Source organism: Seriola dumerili, unplaced genomic scaffold (assembly GCF_002260705.1).
Source record: "Seriola dumerili isolate Sdu_G_001 unplaced genomic scaffold, Sdu_1.0 BDQW01000283.1, whole genome shotgun sequence".
Taxonomy (NCBI): domain Eukaryota; kingdom Metazoa; phylum Chordata; class Actinopteri; order Carangiformes; family Carangidae; genus Seriola; species Seriola dumerili.
In genome coordinates this window covers 798,469-801,734 of record NW_019174538.1, presented here as the reverse complement: position 1 = coordinate 801,734, position 3,266 = coordinate 798,469, and the positions used below count along the sequence as shown (strand labels likewise).

At 45.3% G+C, this 3,266-nt stretch overlaps 1 protein-coding gene and 3 non-coding genes across 4 annotated transcripts in view; 1 reads left to right on the top strand and 3 right to left on the bottom strand.

The window, feature by feature from the left end:
• Positions 1-3,266, top strand: part of LOC111230711 (semaphorin-3ab-like) — an 80,502-nt gene that overhangs the window by 2,560 nt on the left and 74,676 nt on the right. The gene's annotated exons all lie outside the window — the stretch shown is intronic.
• Positions 1,975-2,047, bottom strand: trnar-ccu. The gene has a single exon. It is a non-coding gene; the product is annotated as a tRNA-Arg (tRNA).
• On the bottom strand, positions 2,549-2,621 carry trnar-ccu. The gene has a single exon. It is a non-coding gene; the product is annotated as a tRNA-Arg (tRNA).
• trnar-ccu lies at positions 2,999-3,071 on the bottom strand. Its single transcript has one exon. It is a non-coding gene; the product is annotated as a tRNA-Arg (tRNA).

Genomic DNA, 3,266 nt, shown 5'->3' with positions numbered 1-3,266 from the left:
GTGTGTGTGTGTGTGTGTGTGTGTGTGTGTGTGTGTGTGTGTGTGTGTGCGTGTGTGTGTGTGTGCGTGTGCGTGCGCTCTCTCTCTCTGTGGGAGCTTCATGCTGTGGTCATTTCCCTTCTCATCACCATGGAGGTTTTTCTTAGATCGATGAAGGAGATTTTTGTCGTAATTAGAAAAAGGATTTCAGCTCCACTGAAGCATGTTAACTTTTAGGTTGTTTGGCAGCTATGAGACACTGTACATTTAGGTTTGTCTTCATCTGGGGAACTCATAGCTGACAAATAATTGAAAAAACAGTAGAGTCTGACATTTAAGGGAATTACTTCACCACATGATTGAAGAAAATTGGCTCATATAAAGAGCTGCGAGGCAGAAACCCATTGATTTGACTGGAGTTTTGCTGCAGTGAAATAATAATGAAGTAAAACAAGAAAAACAGATTAAGAAGATCAAATTGGATCATGTGCAGTTAGAGATCTCTAATTTATCATATTATAATCATATTGTTCTGTATAATTTATAACGTCTAACTATAAATGGAGGAATCTCTGTATTTTGATTTTCTCCACAACGGCTCATCTGATCAACTTCAAACTTGGCGGGTTTATTGCTGCAGACCCAAGAAAGTGCAGTGATGACTGTGAATGAGTGGTTCTCATGAAAACTTCAAACATTTTCTATTTGTTACTTGACGTCAGGAAAAAGGTGGAACTACACCACAAGGGCAGTTTAGCACCCGGACGATTTAGAGTGTGCATTAGGGTTTTAAGAAAGGCGGGATTCAACTGTGACGGCACTTTTTTACGGCTTCACTCAGAGGCTGTCTGAGCGGAGCAGCCAACTGTAGTAACAAACGAGACTGACTGACCACACACACCACAGGGAGTATTGCTCAGGATCCAAGGACGGGCAGTGTGAAGTTGTCGACCAAGTGGTCAGCCTCCACCGTCACGCAGGCAAAACAGACAAAACAAAACGTTTGTCAGTCTTATTCAGTAAGATGTCTGTGAGCTGACTAAAACCTGTATTTGTTATTGATTGACCCAGAATCTAATAAATGGAGGAACAGCCCACAGCTGGAAACATCTTAAAGCAACAGTGAAAGGTGGTGAGAAAGATAGATTAGAAAATGGAAAACAACATTAATTAAGTGTTAAATCTATAGAAAAACATTTGTGTTTAATTTTACGTGTCAAAGTCCATATAAGAGTGACAGAGTACTTTCAGCCCTTGAAAATACGACCAGTATTTTTTGGCTGTAGAGAATCTTTGTCTGAGAGAATAACTGAAGTGACCAATCAGCTGAAGACTTAAAAATTGTGGGAAAAAAAAGAAAAATGTATTTAAGACCAACGAGCTCTAGATAAAACTGTTAGCAGAGGATGGTTTCGATCCATCGACCTCTGGGTTATGGGCCCAGCACGCTTCCGCTGCGCCACTCTGCTGTAAATCACCCACAATCCCTGGCTTAGGAGGCCAGTGCCTTATCCATTAGGCCACTGGGGCGTCACATGTTGCTCCTGGCACGCCAAATTCGCTGTGGCTATGGTGGTCAAGGATGTAAAACCTGGATGTTGGAGGAATTCAAGGAGGCCATGGAGAAGAACTTCTGGCCTCACGGAGTCCCTGGCTTAACAGGCCAGTGCTTTATCCATTAGGCCACTGGGGCTCTTGTGAGGACCACTTCTGTTGATCTGCAATAAGTTCTTCTAGAAAGCATTATTCTTGTCAAAAGGAGACCTTTGAGGTTGTTGGGGCTCCTTCCATTGGTGGTCTTCCAGACGTCCAACTGGTCGGAGGCCTTGGGTTAAACCCAAAGTAGCTTTGAGTACAGTCTGAGATGGTTTGCACAAACAGGTTGTACTTGTACTTGTAACTATGCTGTAAAACTGTTAGCAGAGGATGGTTTCGATCCATCGACCTCTGGGTTATGGGCCCAGCACGCTTCCGCTGCGCCACTCTGCTGTAAATCACCCCAGATGGGACTCGAACCCACAATCCCTGGCTTAGGAGGCCAGTGCCTTATCCATTAGGCCACTGGGGCTTTACATGTTGCTGACTGACTAGTTCCGTCAACATACAGTGAGTTCCAATACAAAGTTAAGCCACAAACATTGGTTGTGGTGGATGCTAAAACCTGAATGTTGGAGGAATTCAAGGAGGCCATGAAGAAGAACTTTCAGCTGGACTCACTGAGTCCCTGGCTGAAGAGGCCACTGGGGCTCTGTGGTTATAAGGACCACTTCTGTTGATATGTACTAAGTTCCTCTACAAGGCAATTTTATTATAACCTTTTTTATTTCTGTCAAAAGGAGACCACTGAGGTTGTTGGGGCTCCTTCCATTGGTGGTCTTCCAGACGCCCAACTGGTCGGAGGCCTTGGGTTAGACCCAAAGTAGCTTTGAGTACAGTCTGAGATGGTTTGCACGAACCAGTTGTACTTCAGGTAACCATGCTGTAAAACCGTTAGCAGAGGATGGTTTCGATCCATCGACCTCTGGGTTATGGGCCCAGCACGCTTCCGCTGCGCCACTCTGCTGTAAATCACCCCAGATGGGACTTGAACCCACAATCCCTGGCTTAGGAGGCCAGTGCCTTATCCATTAGGCCACTGGGGCTCTGTGGTTGTAAGGACCACTTCTGTTCATATGTGATAAGTTCCCCTACAAGGCAGCAGCATGAGAAGGACAATCAGCCGACCCTCGCCTACAGTCATGAGCTTTGGGTAGTGACTGAAAGATAAAGATCCTTTCTGTCAAAAGGAGACCACTGAGGTTGTTGGGGCTCCTTCCATTGGTGGTCTTCCAGACGCCCAACTGGTCGGAGGCCTTGGGTTAAACCCAAAGTAGCTTTGAGTACAGTCTGAGATGGTTTGCACAAACAGGTTGTACTTCAGGTAACCATGCTGTAAAACTGTTAGCAGAGGATGGTTTCGATCCATCGACCTCTGGGTTATGGGCCCAGCACGCTTCCGCTGCGCCACTCTGCTGTAAATCACCCCAGATGGGATTCGAACCCACAATCCCTGGCTTAGGAGGCCAGTGCCTTATCCATTAGGCCACTGGGGCTCTGTTTTCATAACAACCAGTTCTTTTCACATACATTAGGTTAAAATGTCAGAAACAAAACAGAGAGCACAGATTAGTACAGTTGCAGATACATTCAGCCATCATTCTGTATGGTGTCGAAATCAAACCCACACAGAGCTGCCAGTGAAATGTCCTTAACATTTAGAGAGAGAGAGAAGCAGAGAGAGAGAGAGA